The sequence below is a fragment of the Lepisosteus platostomus genome, chromosome 5 (genome assembly GCF_059453375.1).
Source record: "Lepisosteus platostomus isolate fLepPlt1 chromosome 5, fLepPlt1.hap1, whole genome shotgun sequence".
Classification (NCBI taxonomy): Eukaryota; Metazoa; Chordata; class Actinopteri; order Semionotiformes; family Lepisosteidae; genus Lepisosteus; species Lepisosteus platostomus.
Window position 1 is genome coordinate 42,328,517 of NC_142615.1, and position 15,122 is coordinate 42,343,638.

The following is a 15,122-nucleotide window of genomic DNA, read 5'->3' on the forward strand; positions in this document are numbered from 1 at the left end:
TATCGTCAGCATACTTGATGATGGTGTTTGTGCTGAACTTAGCAGTACAGTCGTGGGTGAACAGGGAGTAAAGCAGTGGGCTGAGCACACAGCCTTGAGGGGCACCGGTGTTAAGGGTGAGTATGTTGGAGGTGAGGTTGCCAATCCTGACAGTCTGAGGTCTGCTGGTGAGGAAGTCTAGGATCCAGCTGCAGAGGGTTGTATCTAAACCAAGAGCCCTGAGTTTGGTAGAAAGTTTTATGGGTACGATGGTGTTAAATGCTGAGCTAAAGTCAATGAACAGCATTCTTGTATAGGTGTTCCTTTTATCCAGGTGGGTTAGTGTGGTGTGTAAAGCTATAGAGATTGCATCCTCTGTGGAGCGGTTTGTGTGATAGGCAAACTGGAGAGGATCCAGTGTTTTTGGAATGCTGGCTTTAATGTGCGGAATAAGTAGTTTTTCAAAGCACTTCATTATGATTATCATTATGATAGGCATGTGGGGGCTGCTTTTTTCGGTACTGGCACGATGGTGGTCGCCTTGAAGCAGCTAGGTACAGTGGCCTGGGCCAAGGACATGTTGAAGATGTCGGTACAGACATCAGCTATCTGCCAGGCACATGTTCTGAGTACCAGGCCAGGGATACCATCAGGTCCAGCAGCTTTATGTGTGTTCACTCTACTTAGTGATTTCCACACATCTAGGTTCGATAGTTTGGGGGGTGGGGTGGTAGGGGAGTCAGTGGTCCAGGTGGTTGGTTCAGGGTTTTGAGCTTCGAAGCATGCGTAGAAGGTGTTAAGCTTGTTTGGAAGAGAGGGGTCAGTAGCGCTTACAGGGCTTGTTTTGCTCTTGTAGCTTGTGATTGTATTTATGTCTTGCCACATGCGTCGTGGGTTAGTGTTGGTGTTGTAGTGGTGTTCTATCTGGGATTTGTACTGTTTCTTGGCAGATTTTATGCCAGCTCTTAATTCTTTCCTAGCCCCTCTCAGTTCTTCCTCATTACCAGATTTGAAGGCTGCATCACGGGCTTTGAGCAGGGAGCTGATCTCAGTGTTCATCCAAGGTTTTTGATTCGGGAGTTTGCGTATCTTTTTAACGCTCACCACATCATCAGCACATTTGCTGATGTAGCTAGTGACTGCTGATGCATACATATCAATATCAGTGTGGGATCCATGGGAGGCTGCATCTTTGAACACACTCCAGTCTGTGCACTCAAAACAGTCCTGAAGCATTGATTCTGCCTCTTTAGTCCATGTTTTTACAGTTATAACTGGAGCGTTGGTGCGTTTGAGAAGTCGTCTGTAGGCTGGGAGTAGGAACAGGCAGATGTGGTCAGATTGTCCAAGAGGGGGTGAGGTACTACTTTGTAAGCACCGGGTACATTAGTATAAACAAGGTCAAGTGTGTTGTTTCCCCTGGTGGGGCAGTCAACGTGTTGGTTATAGCTAGGCAGGACTGATTTCAGATTTCCCTAATTAAAATCACCTGCAATAATAAAAACACCGCCAGGGTGTGTTGATTCTTGTTTACTAATAGCTTTGGACAGCGTTTTGACTGATTCCTTAGCATTGGCGTTAGGAGGTATGTATACAGCAGTAATAATGACCGACGTGAATTCCCTAGGTAGGTAGAAGGGTCGGCATTTTACCATTAAATATTTTAAGTCGAGTGAGCAGTGGATAGCGATTTCTGTAGTATCTCTGCACCATGCTTGGTTGACATAAATACACAGACCTCCTCCTTTATTTTTACCAGAGGCGGCTGTTCTGTCCGATTGGAGAGTTAAAAAATCATCCAGCTAAATGGCGGAGTCCGGTATGTTGTTGTGAAGCCACGTTTCCGTAAACACAAGAGTGCAGCAGTTTTTTATTTCCTGGCGAGTAGTGAGCCTGAGTTTTATTTCGTCCAGTTTGTTGTCTAGGGACCGTACGTTAGCGAGGAACAGGCTGGGTATAGGTGGTCTGTTCCGCTGTTCTTTTAGTCTTATTTGCAGCCCGGCTCTCTTACCGCGTTTCTGTTTGCGCTCGCACCGCTCTTGCACATATTTGTACAGTATATATAGTAAAGAGACTGAATGTCCTGAAGGGATAGGCCGTCCTGAAAAGAGCTGAGTAAATAAGTGCTGCTAATTATTTGTGTTCTCAGCTTGTGCACTGCAGAAACTTAAAAACCTTGGAGTCTTGCATCTGCCATTTGGAAAAGGCAGCTGAGATGATTATTAAAGCTTGTCAAACTCTGCCATGCTTGAGGTCCATTCTAATGTACTCCTGTTTGAATGATGACAGTCTTGTCACATTTGGTAAGTTGTACAGAGATCCTTTATGTTTAGAAAAGATCTACAACAGAATAAGTGCTTGTTGTGACAAGTCTACTGTATGATTTTCAAATGGTGTAAAAATAAGAACTAAATCAAACCTGTCAGTGCTGGGGCCCTCGGTTCAGTTCCTAAGATGCTATCTGTGTGGCGTTTGTATGTTCTCTCTCTGTTGATGTGGGCTTCCACCCACATGCTGGTAGGTTAATTAGCCCTGCTGTTTGTGAGTGTGTGTCCATCTGCCCTGTAATGGACTGGTGTGCCATCCAGGGTGTATCCTGCCCTACGCCTGTTACTTGCTGGGATAGGCTCCAGCTCGCCTGCGACCCCATGTGAAACAGTACTCTCTACTTTATCATATTTTTTGTTTTCTATGTAATTTTTCAAATACATTGCTTAGGATACATTCTATGTCTGTTTATAAAACATTCAAAAGATCTAAATAAAGTGAGTGCTTTTAAGTATTTTAATCAGGCATAGGAAATCATAAAATAGAGCTTTTTCTAATTTTTGATAAGCTGCATGACAGAATTGTTATCCTATTAATTTAGGACTGTGTTGTAATAAAACAGTAGTTCTATTTCTAACAATAGTGCATTTTATTTTTCAATCCAATTTATGTTTTTTCTATTAGAAATATCTAAAAATTTAGTAGTATTAGTATTCTCAAAAAATAATATTGTTTAAACCTATCTATCAGGAAAACATTATCTTGGTTGATACTACTGTTTTGAAATGTTCCTGGAAATGACATTAAAATGAATTAAAATGCTTGATTAGCTGTCCAGAGCAAGCTGTGGTATGTGAAAAGACAAATTCCTCATGCAAGAAATTGTATATGGCTAATAAAGTGATCTTATCTTATCTTATTCCATGTAATAAATAAATATAAATATTTTTTTAGCAAAGGCAACCTAAAATGGCCATTTCCTTGGACTTCATAAACTCATTATTGATCACAGCATCAACACCACAGAAAGATGTTGGCAGGAATTGTTCCACTGTCTGGGGTGCCTGAGTAACCTGGTGAAGGTGGACATCTCCAGACCCGTGTCTCATCTGCTGAAACCTTCTTCCCGCCTGGTCGTCACCTGTGTAAGGGCCATCGCGTGGCTCCCTAGAATCCAGCATGTTCTTCTGCAGGGCTGGCTGCTGGACGAAATGGACTGGAAGCTGTTCGAAGACATGAAGAAGAGGCATCCTCAGTCACGACACATTAGTTTGACCTACAAGATCCACGTTCAGCGAAAGATTGTAGAAAGCGTTTGAACTTTAGTTGGCAACACATACCACAACTTAAACAACAGAAATCAATCCCCGTTCGACCATTGCTTTCAGACGCTGTTGGCACCCGGTGAAGTACAGGTGTACTTGAAATGAAATGAGATGTGTACTTGTACTAATTAACTGCTGTCTCTGTGTTTTTCTATTATTGGAAAAGAAGACTGCAAAACCTGAGACCTCTAAATATATTAATATCAATTATATTTACATTTCCCTGTGCAAGGTCTGAAACAACCCCTTAAGCCTTGCAATCTTACACTGTTCTTGGATCCTATGTAGAAATAGAAAGGGCAGAAGGGTCATGATCTGTTTTGTAACCAAATGTATTCTGTAAAAGGATGTGATGAACTGTCTCCGGTCATCCGTCCTGCTCTCCTAATATGGACTAGCTGTAGATTGCTGTAATATCTCTCACTATGCTGTTGTTACCGAGGGAGCTTGGTAAAGTCCCTGATTATCTCCAGGTGGCAGAAGAAATAAAGCTGCAGACTGTTGTTCGCTATAATCTGGTATCCCATGACACCAGTTAACTGAGGCTCACGCAAGCACATCACCAGTTGGGTCACCTGTCATTCCAGCATCCCAATGACTGGAGTTACTTGTGGGAATAGGTACTGGCCAGAAGGAGCCCCAATTGGAAATGGCTTCATCCAGCGGTTGAATGAATATTTAAGTGCTTGTGAAGGGTGGGGTCTTTATTAACAGCCGTTCATCTCTGATATCCACAAAATGTGTCCTCTCAGACATTTCCAAAGGTGTGTGTCCAATGTTTTACACTGGGCCATGGAAATGTCAGGGAATGACGATGCCTAAATAAAGGAATGTCTTTTATTTTGTAACCGACTGCACCGCCTAGCAGTTTGAAAGGGTGCCAGGACTCTACACTTGTGTTTCTCTGGGGAAAGCAGGGAGATTGGGGATTTGGGGGTACAGAGAATTAAGTTGTGGTGGGAAATGTAAGGGTACGTTCAAGAAAATAATCTTCTACGTCTTTTTAAAAGTGATTATTCATGATAGTTCTTAGGAACACTGCCCCTTCTCTGTCCTGTGGCTGTGGTCCAGTAATATACAGCCAGAGTGCTGATAGTCTTGCAGACAGAAGAGGAGGCTCATCCTGTTGATATCAAGGCGGTGTAGGACTGCACAAGTCATAGTGACTGTGCAGCTCCTACTGGACTGGTCCGCAGAGCAAGTGAGAGGCGAGCAACATGCTGTTTTGAATTTCCTAAGACTCATTCCCAAGGTCAGAGGAGCAGCACTGAGCTGAAATTACCTGAAAAGATCTGTTACAGAAGTCTCTGAAGTTTATCTTTTTAGAGCTGCAAATACAATTAATTTGCAAATATAATTTCTGTTTTACTTATAAGTCAAAAATGCTACACAGGAGAGACCTCTGTAACTACAGTGAACTAAAATGACCTGAAACAGTCTGCTCCTCTGACTTTGTGAGTGAGTGAGAGAAGTGAGACTGTTCAGAACTGTCTTAAATAATGACTTTTAAAAAGAGGACATGTCCTTACACTGGCCTACAAACGTTATGCTCGGAATCCCCAAATCCTATCCCTTTTCACTCTCAAAAGTGTACCATCCCAATTAAAATTTCAACAAATCTATTAAATTAACAGTCAGAGGGGCCAGATCACATTTAAGACATACACTGAATTTAAATATGTATTTAATTTTTGTTCTCGTTGCTCCCCAGGAATTCTGAAAACTCACTATTGCATAGTAAGGCTCTACATCTGTTAGCTTAAAGATCGAATCTTATAGACATTAAAATACACTGTTAAATTGCACTGATTAATAAACATGAATTAATTAAACTTCATTGTGTATATTTCTGGTGTGTCTTTAAAGCAATTTTAGGGAAATATTACAATAAAATTCAAGCGACTGATGCAAGTTCATTTCTGACTGAGGATATTATTTCCACTATATTCAGGAACGTTCTAATATCATCTGGTGTTCTGCTTAGTCAACTACTGCACCAACGACTACAGGGTGGCAGCTGTTACAAATGAGGGACCTCTCGCATCCTCATCATCAGAAAGTTGCGAGTTTCGGGGCAGGGCCACTTCCTCTCCTGCTCTTTTCAGACACTTGCGGCAACTGTTCGTTCATGACCACGTCTGGAATGCGTGACCTTTACACAGGGGAGAGGCAAAGCCGCATCCCTTTCCTAAAGAACATTCACACTCAGAAATAAGTCAAGAAATTTGCCATTACTTTCGCTCGCGCTGCTGTCAACCTGCCCATGTTGCCAAATAAAGATTTACTCGGCGTCAACATGACAGAACAGCGATCACTTGAAAACACTGTTCCACACTCCGTAAGCAAGAACTTCAGTGTTTGCAGTCACCCGATATGCTGATAGTCAAAGGAGTGTAAAACATGAAGCGTCAAAAGACAAGATGAGTTGATGGAAAGAGCGTTGAATTGATGAGCACAAAAGTTCAGCTCATACAATAGGCAACGAAGGTCCCAGTGTCGTCATCGCACTTGAAAGGACTGCCTTGCAGACCAAGGGCAGTGGGCGGTGCCCTGTAAGAGGGGCAAAGGTGGTAAGACATGAAGCAGAGAAGCATGAAGCGAGGGGTAGAGTGCTCGCTTAGCATGCGAAAGGTAGTGGGATCGATGCCCGCATCCTCCAGGTCTGAGATTGGAGCTCTGAAAGCCAGGTGTTCTCCTTCAGCGTCTGTGACTTCTGACAGGTGCTCTTCCTATGCGGAGAAAATGTCCTTCAGTTGTCAAGCGTTGAAGGGCCACGCCTCCTTCCCAACCTCAGTCTGTTGCTGCTGCTCCTGCAAGAGGTGTGACTGGGACCAGTAGGGAGCGCTCACCCTGCAGTCTGTGTGGCTTTCTTATGCCCCAGCATCCTGATGGCGACACTCTGCTGCACAAACAGGCGCCGTCCTTCGGGGGAGGCGTAAAACCGAGGTCCCGACCCTCCTTGGTCATTAAGAAATCCCAGGGCATCTCTCAAAAAGAGACGCCGGGGGTGTCACTCTGGTGTTAGTGTTCCCCTTTACCAATCAGTCGGGGTTGCCTCCTAATACCCGTCTCATATGTAACAATCAATGACGAGGTCCCCCTGTCCCGCGATATTGTACTTGTCTCCTGGCAGCTGGCTGGCGCCGTGAGATTTAGTACTCGCGCGGTCCCCCGCCCCCCACAAAGTGTGCGCTCCAGGTTCCCTCTCGGGGTTCTGCAAGACAGCGGAAAGGCAGCGAGAAGAAGCCTCTTGCTCTGACGCCGCGCACCCGGCCGACGTGTTGGACTGGTGCACTTTATGTGCTGAAATAAACACGCGACAGCCCAGAAATGTTTTGAGTGCGGTGCACTGGAGGTTTTTGTCTTGTGAAGACTTGCCTTGCGCTCCTCCGAGCAGTTTGTTTGTTCTCCTCCAGTGCGGGACAAGCCAACACAAGGGAGCACATTCACCAACATCCAGGTACGCAATGCGATTTGGAAAGAGGCTCCTTTCCAAAGAGTTGCACACGAACGATCCTTCAGTCCCGCTTGGGGGGCACAGAGCCCCAGCCACACACAGCTTCAAGTAACGAGTCAGGCGCCATGGCCTTTGCTTGTGGCCACACCACCCTGAATGTGCACGATCTCGTCTGATCTCGAAAGCTAAGCAGGGTTGGGCCTGGTTAGTACTTGGATGGGAGACCGCCTGGGAATACCAGGTGCTGCAAGCTTTTGCTCTCTCGGCCAGCAGGGGTCGCCGTTGGTACCGTAGGCTTTGGGAGGAAAACCTGGAGGATGGAAAGGTGAGCTATAGCCTCATCTCTAGAGATGTTTTGTTGCTATGGCATGTGTGTGACCCATATAAAAAGAAAAACAGTTTGTAAAACGAATATCGAAGCTGCCTCTAAATCTGCAAATGAAGATGAGTCGATAAACCACTTGTTTTTCGTATAACTATACATATATTCATTTATTACTGATTTCATTCATTGAGCACGGATACAATAGAGGTACAGCCATTCACTGTTTGACATGTCTGCACTGGTACAGAACCTAGCAATCAGAAAACGGGTGATACTGTCTTGAGAATTAGCATACAGTACCGAGGCCCCCATGACCAAATAAAGGCTAACCTCAATAATCAGCCTAAATAATGCAGACTACAGCAAAACGACTGACTTTGAAAAGGGAATGAATGTCCGGAAGGAGTAGTGTAACCAGCTTGAAATGCTTCTCCGGACCTCTAACTAAAAGAAACCGGGAACCAGCAGTGGCATCGCCTCCTTTCGAACTGGGATCCTATCGCAGCTCGTGGTGTCGTAACTCTTCCGTATCTGATATTGGACCAAGCACATCAGGGGAGAGCGGGAACGCAGTCCCCCACTACCAGAAATTATTGTCGAGATTCCCACATTTGGGGAATTCGCAGGGGTCAGCACAGCTGGAGTGCAATGGCCGAGCCTCGGTGAACCTCCTTCTTGATCAAGGTATCTCCCCTGCCAGGTAAGTATGAGCTGTACAAGCCCCTACAAGCGGCCAGCACCCACAGCACAAAGCGCGCAGCCTAGGCCAGCTCCTCGCCCCGCACACCACCGCCTCCTGCTGGGCCCACTCTTTCGCACACTCACACGCCACACTAACACTCAAAAGGGTGGGCACAACGAGAAAACGAGCGCGCCGTTTCCTACACATCTGCAGTCGCCAATGTGCATTCGCAGCATGTCCCGGGACGCAATTCGGCCTCATTTGCATAACACCAGACCGGCAGATTGCCACGCAAGCTCGCGTCGTGCGCCTGCCACACACCGAACAAACACAGGAGCCTTTTCAGCAATTTCCAAAAAACGGGCCTGCTCACCTGCCCACAAGGCTCCGTCTCTTACCCGCTCTTCAGAGCCTGCTGCCTTCTGTGCTGTTCTCTCGGCACCGCTGCAGAGCACACAACTCCTGCAGCGTGGGGAGAAAGTTTCCACGCTCCACCGCAGGGAAGGCTCGTTCCGTGCGCACACGTACTTTCAATGCCAGTTCAACAAGTGCTCCGCATTAGCAGCGTCGGGGCTCCGGCGTGTCGTACCTCACCTCACCTCACACAGCCCCCTCCTTGAATGTCTGGCGCTGGGCATGCCCCGCTCTCCTCCACCTTATCTTATCGCGTGTGACCACCGACAATGGCCACAATGCCGGGGAATAGCACCTGTAAAGTGTTAATTGGGGCACAGGAACACAGTTCACAGTTTCTTGAGATATTGACCTATGCTCTCTATTTCCCACAGATATTCTGCTTCCTCCCTCCCTTCTCTCCACAGATCTCTGAGGTAATAGTTCTCTCGGGTGATGAACAGGGCCAGGCTACCTGCTGCCTTGACTGGGACCTCGATGCCTTTGAACAGCCCCATGTTCCTCACTCTCCACAGGGCGTCTTTCCCACTGTTCACCACGGCCCAGATCCTGTCAAACACGTCAGGAGGAAGTTTGACAGGAGAGATGCCGTATATGACGAAAGCAGCGGTCAGGGTAAATTGTAGCGAGAGAGCTTGCAACCAATCTTCAAACTGTGCCCAGAAGGACTTAGCAAAAAAGCAGGGCCACAGGAGATGGGTCACAGTCTCCTCCTCGCCGCAGCCCACCCTAACGCAGCGAGGGCTGGGGGTGAGGCCCCTACGGTACAAGAAAGTTTTGGGCTGATGTTAAAATGCCCAGAGGGGTCTGCCTATTCTTCTGCGGTGCAACGAAATCTTCCAGTTTTTGGACGCTGACATCTCAGAGGGGAATATGGCCAATTGGGTGAGATCTTAGAAAACTTTTAACTGTCCTTTAAATTGCAGGGCATGTGTCAGAGAGTGGGACATCCAGCTTGGGTCTGACACCCCACACTCTGAACACCTCCCTACCTACCCAGAGCCTGGAAAAATAAGTCCAGGTACGCGCTTCAGGTGCTGTTGCAAAGCCTCTCAGCACAAAGGCCAGGAAAATGCACAGCAGCTTCGTAGCAATATCTGGGACAGACTTCCCCCCTGAGAGTAGTGGCCTGTACATTATTTCCCTTCTGAGTCTTTCCTGCTTCCCACCCCATTGAAAATGAAACATCCATCTCCTCAGCACCGCCGCAACACGGTGTGGGATTGGGAAGGTACTGTAGAAGCCAGAAAATTCAAGATAGGCAAGAGCTGGGCTTTGATGACCAGCACCTTCCCTGTCATGGTGAGGTCTCGGTCCTTCCATTGCATCAGTTTTTTGTTTAAGATTGGCAATTTGTTCTGCCAATTAACTGTTGCCATCTCTTCTCCAAAATACACCCCCAGGACCTTAATTCTCTTCTCTTGCAGCCTGAGATCATGCCCTTCTTTTGGCTCCCTCCAGTTCTGATAAAAAATCTACAATTTTTGCAGAGGAAGCCAAAGAGAAACGATCACAGCACTGCAGAGCTCTGCTAATTGAGACATTGTCAGAGAGGAGCAGGGTGACGTCATCCATTTATAGAGATGTCTTTACCTCTCCCCCCCCACTTCCAGGCACTGGTATCCCATTAATGGCCTGATCCTGGCGCAAGGCACAGGCTAAGGGCTCCATAGCCAAAACAAATAAAAAGGGGGATAATGGGCAGCCCTGCCTCACCCCTGAACAGACTTCAAAGGGGCGTGATCTATTGCCATTAACCATTACTCTGCTGTTGCTACCTGTGTACAGCAGGTTAATCCACTTTCTCATGATGGTGCCAAACTTCATGTGCTCAAGTACCGATGTTAAGTACTGCCGGTTTAGGCGGTCAAAGGCCTTTTCTAGGTCTACACCTAAAATGCACAGAGGGAGGGAGCGGTCCTCTGAGTACAGACAGACATCCCTCAACAAGGCCAGGTTGTCGCTCATCAGGCGTCCTGCTATCCCACAAGTCTGTTCTTTCCCTACCAGTGAGGTCACTACATTTTGTAGGCACAGGAAAAGGGCTTTGGACAGGATCTTAGTGTCCACGCCTGACAGGCTGAGGGGTCTCCAGTTCTTTTTGTCATTCTTTGCTCCTTTCTTAAACAAGAGAGAGATAGTGCCTTCTCTTAAGGAGTCAGGCAGCAATTCTGTCTTATAGCTTTCCTCGAAAAGGAGCATTAGTGGATCCTGAAGCAGATCCCAAAAGGTGCAATAAAATTCCTTAGGGAGCCCGTCAGCACCCGGAGTTTTCCCCTTCTGTAAGCTCTCCATAGCCTGTCTCAGCTCTTCTACTGTCAAATCCCTCTCAAGTACTTCCCTATCTTCTTCACTCAAAACGTTTTCTAGCTTTGAGGTAAAAAAATGAATTTCTTCATCCTTTACCTCTGTACAGTCTTGAGTAGAAGGCCTCGATGCAGGAGAGGATAGCACTCGGCTCTGTTCTCTCTCTTCCCTCCTCATCAACTACAATTTCCATGACAGACTTGGAGCCTACCACTTTGAAGCGAGTACACTTCTCATTTCACTTGAAACTGAAAAAGAAGCGAGTACACTTCTCATTTTCTTCCAAGAACTGCACTCTTAACAGCACTCCTCAACTACTTTCTTCTGCTATGCTCCGGATGTCCTTTTTTAAAAGGGTGATATCCTCGAGCACATCGAAGCCACTGTGCAGCATCGTGTACAGACGCTGCAGCTGCCTCTGTTTCCTGGCTAGCACTCCTCTCCGTCTGGCAGCAGCCTTCCTTCCCTCAGCCATGAAAAAGGCCTTTGTCCTCACCTTCACCTCCTCCCACCACTCTCCTACTGACCCGTACAGACACTGCAAGGACAGCCACTGTGATAGTTTCTCCTTGTAGCGGGATACTACCCCCTCGTTCTCTAGCAGCTTTGTGTTGAGTTTCCAGAGGCCTGGGCCAAAGACAGTCCCGCCCTGGAGTTCCACTCTACACCCTAAAGCTTGGTGATCTGAGAAGAAGTCAGGCTGAAGAGTGACCCCAACAACTTTCACTCTCTCTGAGACAAAGCAATAGTCAATTCTGGAGCTGCTATTCCTCCCTGACCATGTATATCCTGCTGTTGTGGGATATATACATCTATATGTGTCTGAGAGTTTAAAGTCTTGAACTAAGTTTTGCAGGGCCAGTGAGCTGGAATCCAATTTTATCCGCCTTTTGGCTAAGATCAAGTTCAAGTGGCATGCCCGCAGTTCCTGTCTTTCCAAAGTTCTAGAAGGCGATCGAAGATCCTGAAGAGTGCTTGAGCTGGTATCGCCCTAGGTTGAGCCTAGGGGGTTAAGGCCAAGCAGCAGCTGAGCTGGGTGGGATCCGGCAGCAACGTTCTCTCTCTCTGCTCTCTTCTCTCCCCTCCCCCTTTCTCCGCCTCCTTGGCCTCTTGGCTGGGAGTAGGTACTCGTGGCCTGCCCGCAGTGCTTGCTTTCTTCCTCGAGACTCGGAAGCGCTATCCGCTCCCTCTCTCTCTCTCTGCCTCCTTGGCCTCTTGGCGGGGAGTAGGTACTCGTGGCCTGCCTGCAGTTCTTACTTTCTTCCTCAAGACTCGGAAGCACTATCCGCTCCCTCTCTCTCTCTCCTCCTGCGCCTGCATCTAGCTGGGCTTTGCCCACAAGGACAAAGGCCAGAGCTCCCTCGCTGCTCCTTTAGCAGCGAAACCCTCCTCTCCACAGGACCTTGCTCTCTCTCTTTCTCTCCTTTTTTCTTTTTTCTCCTTTCCAGATGGCAGACAAGAAGACACTGATCCGGTTCCACTGGACCAAGAAAACAGAGACGATGCCAACTGCAAAATCCTTTTTCATTACCTTCCTAAGAGGGATCCAGCAGTTGGTGGCCGGAGATCTCTACTGCCTGCAAGACAACAAGGCAGAGAGATACATGGAGGCCTACATGGCCACGGACGCCTCATATGAAAAGGCAACGAAAATGATCAGAGAAAAAGGTAAGCACCCCGGTTTCTCTGATTTCAGGCCGGAGCCTATGAGGAAGACAAACCAGGGGACCATCACAGTCCTCACATACAACCCCTACGAACCAATGGAACTGGTAACAGCGTACCTAGGGAGGTATGTAACTGTGGTGGGCAAACTGACGGAGATCAGGGACAGTTGCGGCGTCTGGTACGGCAAACGCCAGTACCGAGTCCTCCTGAAAGAGGACCCAGAGGGCGTCGACGGTTTCCAGCACCCCCCGGCCGGCTTCAACATCGGAGCCGACAGGGGGTACCTTTACTACCCCAGGATGCCACAAGGAGAACACGTGTGACATCGTCACATGTCACAACTGTAACAAAGAGGGGTACCTGGCAAAAACCTGCCGGGCAGCCAAAAAGTGCAATGGATGCGGCGCCGAGGGACACCTCCTTCACCAATGCAAGGTAAGCAAACCTTCGTTTGCGCAGGTGGTGAAAGCCGGCCGGCAGAAACCGGTCTCAAGACAAAGGGAGAGAGGTGAGAACAAAGAACCTGCGCCTCCCCCGCAGAGAACCGAAACTGCCGAGGCCACACCCCCAGCCACACCAGTGCCACAAGATGGCTGCCAGGACGACGGACAAAATGGCCGACCGGAGAAAGGGCCCTAATAACTCCCAGCAAGAAGGGAAAGAGAAAGCGGGAGAAGAGATGCAGGGCAGATCCACCTTCGGAAGGACAAAAGAAAAGAGTGGTAAGGGAGAACTTTCTTCCCCCGAGGCCCAGGAACAACCGGAGGAGGCAGCCCAGGAAATGGAAACCCTCCCCCCCCGAGGCCCAAAGACGACAGGAAGTGACAGCCCAGGAAACAGAACCCCCCTCCCCCGAGTCCCACGGACAACAGGAGGAGGCAGCCCAGGAAGAGGTAACCCCCTCCCCCGAGGCCCAGGGACAACAGGAAGAGGCAGCCCAGGAAGTCAGAACTCCCTCCCCCGAGGCCCATGAACAACACAAAGAGGCAGCCCAGGAAGTGGAGCCCCCTCTCCCCCAAGGCCCAGGAGCAACTGGAGGTCCCCGAAACTCCTGGAGAAAGGGAAGAAAAAAGCCTTCCCGAAGCGGTGGTGGAGAGTATCCTCAAGGAAGACGAGGATTACTTTGAAGCCGCCCTGGAGCCGGGACTGATGGTAGGGCTGGACCTGTCCAGCATGTTTACCTTTCAGTCCCCAGCGAGACCTGGAGGGAGCCCAGCATATTCCCCCCAGGACCCGAACGAGAGGAGTTACATCTAGGCTAAACAGTGCCCAGATGTAGACTCCCAAGTTTTCCACTGTAAGCACAAAGAGAGGAGGTTCAACTTTCACTTGTTTAATCATGATTGTGAAACTTACCTTTCTAACAACTAACGTGAGAGGGCTAATAGACCCGTTGAAAAGACGGGGAGTCTTTCATGATCTGGCCTCAAAGTCTTTCTCAGTTTGTTTCTTACAGGAGGTCCACCTGAAGGATGAAAGCGACAAGCTGACATTCACCAGGGAATGGACGAAGGGAGAATCATGCTGGAGCGTAGGAGGGGTCCACTCTTCCGGAGTGGGAATCCTCCTCGGAAACCCAGAGATGACGCTGGTTTCCTCCTTCTCGGTGGTGCAGGGCCGGATCCTGGTCACACACATCGACTGGAGGGGGCAGAAGTTGAGAGCAATTAACGTCTATGCTCCAACAGAACCCTCTATCCTGAAGGAAGTGTTTGCTGACCTGGTCTGCTGCTGCACCACCAACAGACAGGTGGTGCTTGGCGGGGACTTCAACGTCGAACCGGGAGAAGGGGAGCGACGCTAGCTCAGCAGAGCTGGAGTCGCTACTCAAGCAGTTCTCCCTGGTAGACGGTTTCAGACGGTGCCGCCCTAACGACGCCGGAACGACATGGAAAAACTCCCGGGGAGTGTGCAGCCACCTGGACTACATCTTTCTGCACACAACCTCCTCCCTGGAGTCGGCGACGGTGTCCCCGGAGTGGTATTCCAACCACGAGCGCTTGACGGTGGTGGCTAACACCAGCCTGCCGGCATTCGGTCGTGGGTACTGGAAGCTGAACCGGGAGATACTGGAGGAAGACGACTTCAAGGCACTGTTCCGTAAAGACTACGCGAGCTGGGTCGATCTGAGAGACGGCTACAGCTCCATGGTGGAATGGTGGGAGTCGGTGAAAGACAGAACCCGAACCCTGGCGCAGACGTACTGCAGACGGAAGGCGGCCAGGGAGAGGAAGGAAGCTGCACGACTCCAGAGAAAACTAGAGGAGGAGTACAGCTCGGCTAACGGGGGAGGAGCCTTCAATTCAGCCCGGGCACGGGACCTGAAGGAGAGGCTCCGCAAACTCAATCAGGTCCGAGGAGCCCAGAAAAAGAGGGGAGATGGAGAGGAAGTGCTGGACGAGAGCGACAAGGTAGAAGCGGTCACCGCTTTCTACACGGAGCTCTTTTCAGAAAAGCAGACAGAGGTGGAGGCAGGCGATGCTTTTCTGGAGGAGCTGAAGGCACGAGTACCGGAGGAGGTGAGGGAGGACTTGGAGGGTCTGATCGCGGCCGAGGAGCTGAAGGCGGTGCTCTTGTCCATGGAGAATGGCAAGGTGCCAGGGCCGGACGGACTCCCCAAGGAATTCTACACCTGCTTCTGGGACACCCTGGCGGCAGATCTGGTGGAAGTGGCGCAGGAGATCTTCCGCCGGGGGA

The 15,122-nt window shown here is 48.9% G+C and overlaps 2 non-coding genes across 2 annotated transcripts; one reads left to right on the forward strand and one right to left on the reverse strand.

Moving 5' to 3' along the window:
* The first annotated feature begins 7,163 nt into the window (after positions 1–7,163).
* LOC148666740 (5S ribosomal RNA) lies at positions 7,164–7,282 on the forward strand. The gene has a single exon (XR_015938692.1). It is a non-coding gene; the product is annotated as a 5S ribosomal RNA (ribosomal RNA).
* Positions 7,283–7,906: 624 nt separating this feature from the next.
* Positions 7,907–8,062, reverse strand: LOC148666741 (U1 spliceosomal RNA). Its single transcript, XR_015938819.1, has one exon. It is a non-coding gene; the product is annotated as a U1 spliceosomal RNA (small nuclear RNA).
* Between the last annotated feature and the right edge of the window lie 7,060 nt (positions 8,063–15,122).